The 12,950-nt window shown below is 35.7% G+C and overlaps 1 pseudogene; it reads left to right on the forward strand.

Moving 5' to 3' along the window:
• LOC143638647 (large ribosomal subunit protein uL15 pseudogene) overlaps positions 1–12,950 on the forward strand; it is a 175,007-nt pseudogene that overhangs the window by 295 nt on the left and 161,762 nt on the right.

Raw genomic sequence — 12,950 nt, forward strand, 5'->3', positions numbered from 1 at the left:
GTTTGACATTTTACTGTTTACTATTAGCCAAGCTCTGAACTACCAACTCTCTTAACTCTCAGAGCCACTCCGCAAAGCATACTTTATTATTATCTCCATTTTACTAGTGACAAAACTGAGGTGTAAAGGTTAAGCAAGTTGCCCAAGGTTACAGAACTAGTAAGAAGCAGAGGATTCCAAGCGGTGTGATTCTGTCACCCAAGCTCTTTACCGCTGTTACACTGATTCCAAACTCTGGCGTGACTGCTCTAGTTCAGAATCTCCATTCTGTCTTCCCAACTCTGTCACCCTAGCCCCCAACAAAAACCCCTGGTCAAGCCAGTTTTTCCCCTTGCCTGTCTTCTATTCATTCTTTACCTTCTAGACTGTTACAGCCTGGGGCCACCTTCTTACATCTCCTGTCTGGTATCTTTTCTCCTTGTATTTTCTGACTCCTCTTTGGAAAAATAATGAGTTTGCTCTTAGAAATCATTTAATCACTCTTTGGGGGTTCTATGTTTTAAGGGAGTGATGGGGTGAGTGTGGGGACCTGTAGTTACATGTTTTTCCCTACATATTTCTCCCTTTGCTTACAAGTATACTGATCTACAATCTTTTTAAAAATATATATATTTTTAGTTGTCAATGGACCTTTATTGCATTTGTTTATGTGTGGTGCTGAAAATTGAACCCAGTACCTCAGACGTGCTAGGCAAGTGCTCTGCCACTGAGCTATAACCCCAGCCCCCTGATGTAGGACCTTAGATCTCAATATTACTCTCTTGTTATTTCAACTTCCATATGCTGGGAGCCATCAGCCAAAAAACAATGTGTTCTTCTTTTGATTTATTTTGTTTTTCTTTCAAGCTGCCTATCCCTAGAAATTTCTCAGGCAAACTGGAAAAAATGGTAGCATAATAGGAGATTAGGGTGTTCCCCCTTTAGAATAGGGCGTATCCTGCTGCTGAGTTCCTCTTGAGTGCTTAGGGTCAGACAGTATATTTTGGGAGACCGAAGCCCATGCGGGGTGGATTTGGGCAGAGTAGTGGATTTGGGAGAAGTGGATTTGGGCAGAGAACGTGGATTCCCCCAGAGCGTGTTTGTAGACGGCCAGTGTGAGTTCGGGAATAAAGAATTGCTGTTTGAATCTACAAGCTGTGTGGAGACTCGTGATTTGTGCCCAGCCAGAGACTGCGGCATTTGGTGGCTCGTACGCGGAACGTCTGAAACTTGGGGGTAAGTGAAATTGCTCGCCCCTGAGGAAAGGCGAGAGAATGGGTGACCATTTCAAAAAACAATACGTTCTTGTTTTGATTTATTTTGTTTTTATTTCAAGTTGCCTGTTCCTAGAACTTTCTCAGGCAAACTGGGGAAAATGGTTGACTCAAGGTTTAAAGTTGTTTACCTCCAAGGAAGAGAAATTGTTAAAAGAAGGAGGCACCCCAGTAAGACCAAGAACAGTTAGGACATATGTTGATATAATACAAAAATGTAGCCCATGGCTTTTTAACGAGAAGTTGTTAAATATATCAATGGGACCATCATGGTATCCTGTAGAAGGATTTTTCTTCAACAAGAAAGAGATGGCTAGTTCTGTTTACTATGCTTGTCTAAGATCTTGGTTTTTACAGACATCTGATTAATTTACACAACTAGAGTGTTAAAATATCAACCACTAAATATGAAATCAAGTACTCTTTACTTATTAAGTTCCATAAGGTAATATATTTAAACATTATGTGTGTTTTCATAAATTGGTAAATGGAAAAAAGTTTAATTATTGCTTTGGTCTGTGTCTTTGCTGAAACAAGGTTACTAAGAGTTAAGATTCTATCAGGTGTAATTTATATACAAAGAGTATAAGAAGTTTCAGTTGGGTTTCAATTATAGTATTATAGTACCATAAAAAAAACATGAAAGTATTTCATCCTATTAAAGTAGAGTAATTTGTCTAAATCAGAAATTTTATAAGGGTTATTTCAGAATGTGAATTTATAAAAAGGGTTAATGGCTAGAAAAGAAATATTAAAAGATTCAAGATGTGAAAATATATTTTAATATGGAAGGTTAATAGAAAAATAAATGTTTCTAGATGAGATAATCTCTGTGTGGTAAAGTAAAAAGTTGTGAAATGCCATTTAAAAAGATTTTGAGGAAACTAAACTTACTTTAAAAGCTTGAGAAAGGAAAAAAAAAAGGTATTTGTACATGGCAGATTGAGACAAAGCTTCTTAATGGAGTAAAAAAGGCCTTTGGTTGAAGGGCAGTCATGTAAACTAACATTAAGCGATTTAAACAGAATCTAAGCCTCGTTTAAAATAGTGAAGCTGTAGGTGGTGAAAAAGTACATTTAAAAGTACAGTATAGACGATAATTAAAAGGCTTTAAAAGGTTAAATTGAAGGTGGTTAAGATGCCTTCATGACGGAGGAAAGATTGCGTCATTCGAAGCCTAGTTAATCTTAAAAATTGGAAAGGGGTATATATCCCCCAAAGATAAACTTAAAATAACCCTTTTTACTCTAAACTTTTTAAATTTGGATTCATCAGGACTTAGTGCTACAGAAAGACATATGTATCCAAAAAATGTACATAAGACTAAAGTACTTTGGAAAGATATTCTAACAGGACAATGGAAAGATCCTGACCCAGTGATTTTCTGGAGTCGGGGTTCTTTTTGTTTTTCCACAGGAGAACAGCAACCGATTTGGATTCCAGAAAGACTAACTAAAACGATTTCTACAGATCGAAAAGAAGATGATTTGACTCAAATCCATAACAGCTGATATCCAGAACTCCAGCTTGGCCATTCTTACATCTGCGACTGTGATTAACCAGGATGCTTTTTTCAATATCTATTTTATTATTGCATTTTTCCACATCATAAGGTTCTATTTTTATTTTTTGAGCTCATACAAACCTAGGTTAATGGTTTTTTTTTTTTTTTGATCAGTTTTATTTTTTGACTGTGGAGTTTTTAAACATTGCAATGGAGATTTCACCTAGGTAAAGCTACAAGGCCTTTATTATTATCTTATGTGTTGTACGTTTGTTTGCACATTTGTGTTTTGTGTTATATGTCTGTGTGTGCGTATGTCCATATTTCATATATGAGGAGCGCTCATGAGAAAATGGATCCGAATTATTTTTTTTTATTCACGTGATTTAAATGGCTTAATTTAAATTAAGTAAACAGCTGTTAAGGATTGTTTTTAAAGGTGGTTAACAGATCTGCTTGTTTACTAATTTAAATCAGGTAAACAGCTGTTAAGGATTGTTTTTTAAGGAGGTTAACAGATCTGTTTGTTTACTTTCACCTTTCCTTTTCATTATATTTAATAATTCTTTTCAGGTTAATGTCTTTTTAGCATCATTGCCAGAATTCCTATCTTCATCCCAATGAATATAACTCAACAAGTATGCTCAATCAAGGAGTCAACTTACTTTGGGAGGAAACGGACTTTGGGAAGAGACGGACAGATTGATAGATTCCTCCCCTTTGAACTGCTTACAGAACTTGCCTGGACTATGTAACTACGTTTAGTGCAGCAAATTGTGGTAATGCTGGCATATCTTTGCTGATGGTGTCACCAATGATGCAATTTTTCCAAAGGAACTGTCAATTGGCTTGGTGTCGTGGCATTTCTGTATCCTCCTCCCTTCTGCTAGTGATGGTCTAAATTTGGGGGCCAATGGCTATATGCTGGACCGGTAGTCAGTGACGGGTATGATCCAATTGCAGTGGTATCAACCTAAGACAGGAGGCTGACGCCTAAAGGTCAGTTGCCTAAAGGTCAGTTTTCCGATGACGGGTAAGAGCCATATGTTGAATTGGACAACCTACCAGGCACGGTCCTTAAGCCACATTACAGAGGTGAGGCAAAGAACCTCACCCCCCCACTGGTGCATAGACCTATCCACAAGTATGGCTGTATGCTGGACCGGTAGTCAGTGACGGGTATGATCCAGTTGCAGTGGTATCAACCTAAGACAGGAGGCTGACGCCTAAAGGTCAGTTTTCCAATGACGGGTAAGAGCCATATGTTGAACTGGACAACCTACCAGGCACGGTCCTTAAGCCACATTACTTGTTGTTTAATTAATCAGAAGGGGGGAGATGCTGGGAGCCATCAGCCAAGTAGGTATGACAAATTCCTTGCCAGCTTACTCCCATGCTGTCTAGTGGAAGGACTTCTGAAAGGTGACCTTGCTCAAGGACCAGGGCAGGATCCGTGTTTAGGGTGTTCCCCCTTTAGAATAGGGCGTATCCTGCTGCTGAGTTCCTCTTGAGTGCTTAGGGTCAGACAGTATATTTTGGGAGACCGAAGCCCATGCGGGGTGGATTTGGGCAGAGTAGTGGATTTGGGAGAAGTGGATTTGGGCAGAGAACGTGGATTCCCCCAGAGCGTGTTTGTAGACGGCCAGTGTGAGTTCGGGAATAAAGAATTGCTGTTTGAATCTACAAGCTGTGTGGAGACTCGTGATTTGTGCCCAGCCAGAGACTGCGGCATCCATACATTGAAATTATAGTACTGTGATAAATTTTACGTGAATTTAAGAATAACCAGCTACTCAAAAACTTGCTAAAACTAAAGATAATACCATGTTGTTAGGCTTTATCAAACTGCTGGAAAGAGATGAGAACTCCAAATACATATGGAATTTGCATTATTACCTTTTATCTTTCAGTTTATTCAATCCAGTTCACCTTTGTTAAGAGGAATTCATTAACTTGCTTCTGCACTGTGCTTATTCAATAATTATTGTATACCTACATCACACAGTCAAAGCCTATTAAGAAGAAAACACCTACTACAGAAGTTTACAAACTCATCAAGATGTGTTTAAAGCAATCAATTTCACTATGTATCCCCAAACTGGCATATATGTTAAAATAAACCCAAATTCAGTTGATGTACGTCCCTTCCATAAAAAGGTTCAAGTGGACTTACTTTACAAAAATTTCTCCAACAGAAATAACAAGAAAATGGGATAATGGGTTGTGAACCATGGAAGCCTTATTCCACATAAAGACAAACCCCCCCCCCAGAGTTCATAACAGGGGTGTTGGGATGAGGACAATTATAGAATCTGCATTTCATTTTGGTCCTAATCCAAAATGAACTGAGACTAAGGTGTTACAAATATTCAATGGGAATCCTGCTATTTGGGTAAGGACAGTTTGTCTCAATAGTTAATCTAGTGAATAGAGCACTAGACTTAGATTCAGAAGACATGTGTTATATAATATAAAACTAGCCCCTTCACCTCTTAGAGTGTGTTTTCCTAAATTTTGAGTACATAATAATAATACTGACCTGACATGCTTCACCATATTGTCTTCAGTTTCAAATAAGAATGCATATGAAAGTACCTTGTAATGTTGTCAAAAATATACAAATGTAAGGTGATGATTTTGTTACTTGTGGGCTGATTGACCATTAAGATTGGAATGTAATCATCAAAGATTTTGCATGTTAATCTGAAGCTAAAACTGTCAAGAACAAGAAAAAGGGCTGGGGTGTAGCTCAGTGGTAGAGCTCTTTCCTAGCATGCACAAGATCCCAAATTCAATCCTGACACCCCACCCCCACCCCACAAAAGTAAACAGAAAGTATCTGGAACACAATAGTATGACAAAAACCTGATGAATATGTGGACGTAGCAGAGGTTCAGGAGCTAAAAAGAAAGTCACAATGAAATATCACTGTGACCCCCGCCATTCAATGTTGAAAACCTAACTTCTAGTATCTCAGAATGTAATCATGTTTGGAGATAAGGTCTTTAAAGAGAGAGTGAAATTAAAGTGAGGTCCTCAGAATAGGTCCTAATCCAATATGACTGGTGTCCTTACAAGAGATTAGGATTTAGATGTGTGCACATAGAAGAAAGACTGTGTGAGGACACAGTGAGAAAGTGGTCACGTGCAAGCAAAGAAAGGCCTGAGAAGAAACCAAACTGTCTAACCCCTTGACCTTGGATTCCTAGCCTCCAGAATTGTGAGAAAATAAATCTCTGTTTGTGTCATCCATGCTATAGTCTTTTGTTATGGCTGCTGTAGCAATACAATGGCAGACATTCCAAAGCTAGCTACAGTAGCCATTGTGTAAATTATAATTAATTTCTGTGTAACAAATTGTCACAAGCCTGGCCATGTAAAACCACACACATTTATTATCTGTTTCTATGAATCAGGAGCCCAACCATTACTTTGATGGGTGTACTCAGGGGCTCAAAAGGCTTCAATCAAGGTATCTCTTGTGAAGCTCAGAATCTTCTTCTGAACCTGTTCAGAAGATTGTTGGCCAATTTTAGTTCCTTACAGTTATATAATTGAGGTCTTTAGCATCTACAAATTCTAGAGGTTCACCCTCTCCACAGGCATTGTACAACAAGGTTTTGTTTATTTGAGGCTAACAGGAAAAATTTCTCCTTGGGAATGGCTCTATCTCTCTCTTAAGGTCTTTTACCACCAGATCAAGGAAAGCCCACCCAGGATAATCTCCCTTTTTTGTTGACTCAAAAAAATCAACTGATTGGATACCTTAATTATCTCTGCAAAATCTCTTCATGTTTGTCATATAATATAACCTAATCAGGGGAATGATGAACCAAAAAATTCACAGGCCCAAACCACTCTTAATGGGAAGGCAATCAATATACAGAAATCTTTGGGTCATTTTGTTTTTTTGTTTTTCTTCTTCTTATTGTTGTTGTAGGGGATTTTTGTGTGGGTGCTAGAGATCAAACCCAGGGCCTCATGCATGGTAGGCAAGTGCTCTCCCACTGAGCTATATCACCAGTCCTAAGAAAGTATACAGAAAATAAACACCAGAAGGCAAGAAAAATCTTGGAAGCCATGTTAGAATCTTTCCTACCAAAAATCCAAAAGTGTGATAGCACTAATTTAATTATAAAATGATAAAAATACTGGCAGATGTGGGGACCCACATGTACACACACACATACGCACACACACACACACACACACACACACACACACACACACAGAGCAAAGAGCCAATAGCTAAAGCCTAGTCAGTACAAAAGCATTTATAAGCCTGCTATGCACCTAATGTGAAAAAAATTCAATTGCATCAATTCTGATTAAAGAACAAATCGAGATATATTAGGACACCTTTTTTGGTCTGTCTGGCCAATTTGCATTTCTTTGAAACATTCATCTGGTTCATTATTGAGTGGAACTACTACTTACAAGAAAACTTTAAGATTCACAGAGCTTTGAGAAACATAAACAGAAGGGTTTTGCTTTAGAACTTAGGGATAAATCTGACTAAATATGTTCAAGACCTGCACCCTGAAAATTAGAAACATTGCTGAGAGAAATAAAAAGACCTAATTAATGGAGAGCTATATTATATTCACAGAGCAGAACCCTCAATATCATTAAGATGTCAATTCTTCCCAAATCGATCTGTAGTTAAATGGCAACCCCAATCAAAACACCAGCTGGCTTTTTTTTTGGTAGAAATTCATAAGTCAACTCTAAAATTCATGTGGATAAGCAAACTACCTAAAATAACCAAAACAACTTCTAAAAAGAACAAGTTGAAAAGATAACACTGATTCCAACTTTTACTGTAAATCTACAAAAATGAAGACATCATGGGATTGCTCAATGGAACAAAATGGACTCCATAAATAAGCCCAAAACATATATGGACAAGTGATTGTCAACAAAGCTTCAAAGCCAATACAGTTTTTTTGAGAAACATTTCTACTATATTCTGTAATGGCTGTGCTAATTTATATTCCCATGAACAATAGTGTATAAGAGTTTCCCTTTCTCCACATTCTTACAACACTTGTTGTCTTGTGTTTTTGATAATAGCCATTCAAACAGTTGTGAAGTAACATCTTATTGTTGTTTTAACTTGCATTTTTGCTGATGATTGGTGATGTTCAGCATTTTCTCATATATCTATTGGCCATTCATGTGTTTTCTTTTGAGAAATGGATGTTCAGATCCTTTGTCCTTATGATATAGTAATATATCTATCTATCTATCTATCTATCTATCTATCTATCTATCTATCTGTATATATCCATAGGGATTGAAATTGGTATGTCAAAAACTGCTATTCTTCACAATAGCCAAGAATGGAAGCAACCAATATGTCCATCCTCAGATGAATGAACAAAGAAAATCTGTATGATGGGATACTGTGCAGCCTTAAAAAAGAAAAGAAATTCTGTCATTTATGAAAACATGGATGGTACTAGAAGACACAATGTTAAGTGAAATAAGTCAGGTATAGAAAGACAAACAATGTAGGCTCTCACATTTGTTGAATCTAAAAAAGTCAATCTCAGACACAGAGAATAGAAAGGTGTTTACCAGAGGCTGAGAGGGAGAATCAAAATGAGGAAAGGGATAATGTTGAAGTTTCTATACATTATCATGGAATCTCTCACTATTCTACTATGGATTGGCATTGTATGCTTTTCAAACTGCATAGTCGGACATGTCACAAACCTCTGGGTTATATCTCTTCTATGCAAGAAATCAGACAAAGTGAGTCTGGAGTAGTTAAAACTCAATTCCGTATTCCATTATTCCATTGGAAGCCCTCTGATTGGCTCTTTTGGTATCAGGTACCAATTCTCTGTCCTGGATTGAATCTAAACTAGAAGTGGAAAGTCTTACTTAGCCCAGGCATTAGGAATTTGGGAAAATATGTGGGGGTGTAGTTCCATAGGAGAGTATCTGCCAGCATGCTGAAGGCCCTGGGTTTGATCCTCAACATGGCATATATATATATATATATATATATATATATATATATATATATATATATATATATTTGTGTATATATATTTGTGTATATATATTTGTGAATATATATTTGTGTATATATATATACATATTTATATATGCATATATATATGAATAGTAGTCATCAATTTAAGTTATTGGAGCTTCAGTTAATTCCAACACTCTACTACATGAATCTACGAAGATGACATTAACAAGCAACTAATTAAAATTTTCCAGAATTTATTTCAAAATATTTTCAACATCAGGATAGATATCATCTCAAATTAATATGTTTAAAGTCATATTTATCATGTTCCCTTTTTTTCAAACCACACTCCTCTTTCTATTAATAAATGGTATTTACCATCATTTTCCTTGTCACCTAAGCTTAGCATATAATCTCTCCATTCATTCAACAAGCATTTATTGAATGATTCCCATGTGGAAATCCAATGCTAAATTTTATGAGAGACACAAAGAAATATAATATCTGGTCTCAGAAATTAAGAAATCCTTTTGGGAAGTTAAAGTGCAAATAACCACAATACCAACCATGAGCAAGTACCATGAGTGTAGTTCAAGCAATAAGAATTCACCTAAGCAAAGTTTGTAATATAACTAAGTAAGAAATAATTTCCCAATGATAACACAGGAATTGCCTATCAAAGATGTTCATGAAGAGTTACAAAACAATATGAATGATGCACACATATGTATTATATACATACAAACAAAATAACTTAGAAAACTATACAGTAATATAGTAACAGTGATTAGCTCTTGGTATGATGGAATATGGGGATGATTATATTATTTGCTTCTCTGTACTTTTCGGTTTTTTATACTGAGAAAGAAAATACTGTGATTTTATAATAAAAAAGAAAGATTTTAGAAAAATGTTGATGCAGAGTTATGTGTTAGCCATGTCATTTTTAGATGACACCATATGCACTGGAAATATAGGACTAAAGCAATTAATTGGAAGGTATTTATATACAGATGACAGTTAATTCAATTGACACAATTAAGAATAAAACTCAGGGGAACTCAGACTTACAGAAGACATAGTTGCCAGAAAATACACCAAAGGAACAAGAGAAAAGAAAAGGGGTCACCTCCAATTGAGAAATAAGAGAATATCAGAAGCAATGGATAGGCAGTGGTGTTAAACATAGGAAGAATGGAGGGTACTTATTCCCAAGGTGTACAAGGTAAAATTCCCAAAGTGGAAGTGTTCCAAGTAAGTATTATAATTACAATTTAAGCTGCCTTTTGTAAAAAAATTATCATAATATTTCTCTATAAAATAATGTCATCTTTCTGAAATACAAATCTAAATGTCATTCACAAATGCAAAATTCTCTTCTTTGCACACTAGAACCAATTGAAACCATGAGACCCATGCTGGAGACCCGTCTGGAAAGGGACACAGAGACCATTTTGTCTTTGCCCTTACTATATCTGATGATAAAATTGAGGTCTAGAGAATTAAAATAATTTGCACCAATTGTAAATTACCACTATGGAAATCAATATGGAGACTCCTCAAAGACTGGGAATGAAACCACCATATTACCCAACTATACCACTCCTCAGTATCTTTCTGAAAGGATTAAAGTTGGCATATTATAGCAATACATGTATAGTCATATGATAGCAACATATATATGCATATATACATATGTATATATAAATATAATATATACATGTAACATATAATAATACATCTATATATTATATTTATATATACTCATGTATATATAACATAGTTTTATGAGGGCATATATATATATATATACATTTAATATGTATAATATATGTGTATATGTGTGCATTACATTTGTGTATATATATATATATATATATGTATATATACACATACATATATAAAATAGGGTTTCATTCAGCCATAAATAAAAATGAAATTATGTCATTTGAAGGAAAATGGATGGAACTGGATAGCACTGTATTGATCAAAATGGGTCAGACTCAGAAAGCCAATGATTGTATGTTTTCTCTCATACATGGAAACTAGAGGGAAAAAACTTAAAACGAGATCTTATAAAACCAGGAGGAAGACTAGTTGAGCAAGCAGATCAGGGGAGGAAAGATGGGAGATTAAGGGAAGATGCTGAGGGATGAAATTGATCAAATTGTGTGCATGTACATATATGTCTAAATGAATCACATTATAATGTATGATCATATTGCATTAATAAAAAATGAAAAGAAAAATGGTTTGCCCAAGTTCACACAATCAGTGACTTAAATAATTTTAAGTTTCTCAGCTGTCTACGCTAAAGGGAAATGTGGGCAGTTTGGTCAATGAATCCTTAGATATTCTGCCAAGCTCTCTTTGTTAGTTTCAAGTTTCCTCCTTTACCAACTTTTTTCTTCCTTGTGATTCTGGTTGGCCTACTCTATTTCCTCCTTTCTACCTTCCCCTCTCATTTGTCCTGAACTTCTTCATTTTGAGATACTGCTTCATTTGGCTATGTCTTCGCTCTTTTTACCATCTTAATAGGAATTCTTCCCTTTTGGCATCCTGATAAACACCTTATCCTTTCACCAAACTCAGATCAAGCGTCACTTTCATTATGAAGCATTTTTTTTTTTGTCCACTCAGGTGGCACTGCACATATCTCTGGGCAGTGGTGAAGAGTAAAGCTTGCCTAGGTTTGAATCCAAGCTCTGCAACTCACTAGCTAAAATGACCTCCAATCTCTTTTTGCACGTTTTTAGGATATGTAGAATGGGAATATTTCAATTTCTTATCTAGTGAGATTCTCCTGAAGGTTAAATTATTTATTATACTGAGCCAGGAGTGGTGACTTGTACCCATAGTCCCAGATATTCAAGAGGCTGAGACAGGAAATTCACTTGAGCTCAGGAGTTTGAGACCATCCAGAATAACATAGCAAAACTCCATATTTTAAAATTATTTTAATAATTTGTTATTCTTTTAAAAACACATAAAAGAGTTTCTGGTACATAGGAAGAGCTCTATCAGTGTTAGATCTACTCTCTTATCAGAGCACCTGGAATACTTTCAGGCATTTTTTTATGTATCTGCCTCTTTCTACTAGACTATAAGCTTCCTGAGGCCAGGCTCGATGCCATATTCATGGTCTGGCAATAATGAATGCTCAATAGATCTTTGTAGAATGAATTAACTATGTCTAAATAGACAAGTAATCTCTATTCTAAACAAACTAGATCCCCCAAAAATAAATCCCAAACAAATAAATATAATGAATTAGTCTGTACTTGCTTACTTTAAATATTAAATCCTTCAGGTACATTTCAATCAATGCAAATTTACAAAACTCTTATATAATTTTTTCAATTCTATTAGACAAGAAAATGTATAAAGTGGCAATGAGCCATTCTACTACATCCCTTGTAATTCCATCCTTAATTTTTTTTTTCTTTTTTGGTGGTTCTGGAAATCAAACCAAGGTCCTCACGCAGGCTAGTCAAGTGCTCCATCACAAAGTATATCCCCACTACTAAAGATTTCTGAAAATAATTCCATGTAACCTCTTCCAACCTGGCATGTGAGCTCTGATGACAATTCTCTAATTTTGGCTAGTCCTTTACTTCACTGACACACATCTAATGCATAAAATGAGATAATAACACTCACTACTCAATATTTCACGTTGAAATCAAGATGATTAACATGATGATATTACTAAGGTACTTTAAGATTAAAAGTGTTAGACAATTGCAAAGTATTTTTTATAAAGTGTGTCTTCCTTACTCTTGTTGATACTAAATGTGAATATAGGAAATTTATCTACAAAAAGTCTCACCTTCTATTTCTTCACATTAACTTTCTTCTAACATAGTACTACATTTTATTCTTGTGGGCTTGCCTAGATATTTCATGGGCAAATCAATCAGCAAGAGCTCCTTGAGAACAATAGTCTAGTTTTTTTAAAAAATAGCATTTTTAGGGATCTGCCTCTTACCCTTAGGTGGGATCAGCATCTGATCAAGTTTTTTTTCTAATCCCCATTCCCAAAAATGTGTCCATATATCTGTTTCAGTAACTGATTCTATCAAAAATTACACATTCCCTAACCAGTACTGATGACCCCTGATGCTCACTAACAATCATAGCACATGTTTAGTTTTGTCTTCTGATTTACCCCAACCTTGCTTACATATACAAAATAAAGACTAGAACA

The sequence above is a fragment of the Callospermophilus lateralis genome, chromosome X, assembly GCF_048772815.1.
Source record: "Callospermophilus lateralis isolate mCalLat2 chromosome X, mCalLat2.hap1, whole genome shotgun sequence".
In the NCBI taxonomy this organism is placed as follows: Eukaryota; Metazoa; Chordata; class Mammalia; order Rodentia; family Sciuridae; genus Callospermophilus; species Callospermophilus lateralis.